This window comes from Sinocyclocheilus anshuiensis, unplaced genomic scaffold, assembly GCF_001515605.1.
Source record: "Sinocyclocheilus anshuiensis isolate Anshui unplaced genomic scaffold, SAMN03320099.WGS_v1.1 scaffold169, whole genome shotgun sequence".
NCBI classification, from domain to species: Eukaryota; Metazoa; Chordata; class Actinopteri; order Cypriniformes; family Cyprinidae; genus Sinocyclocheilus; species Sinocyclocheilus anshuiensis.
The window spans coordinates 316,764-317,247 of record NW_015539818.1 but is presented as its reverse complement, the minus strand read 5'-3'; positions in this window follow the sequence as shown (position 1 = coordinate 317,247).

Genomic DNA, 484 nt, shown 5'->3' with positions numbered 1-484 from the left:
TGTCTGACTAGGGGCGAGACGTGGGCTGATGACGTCATCGTTTCAGAAAATATACGGATTCGCTGTCCACACGAAAACGCAAGGGTGGCGTTTTCAATTTATCCATTCTGGGACCCGGTTTAAAAAAATATCGGTTTCCCTCTCCCAAAACGCCGGATCCGTGTGGCCGAAACGCCTATACGATACAAAATTTATGCGTATACAGCTAAACGCGTCTCCGTGTGGACTGGGCCTTAGTGAGATTGAGATGTTTCCCAGACTTTCCAATAATGCCTTCATCTAAACATCAATCCAGTCATATTTGTACTATCTGTCAAGATTATAGTGGTCATATGATGCGATTTCAATTTTTCAGCCACACCTACCTAAAACGGCTCGTTCTACATCACGATGTGGGAAGATTTGAATAACGCCGCCCAAATGTTCACGCTAAGAAAGAAGGCGTAACTTTTATTCTCGCTGTAGTATTGTTGCCGCCGCCGCC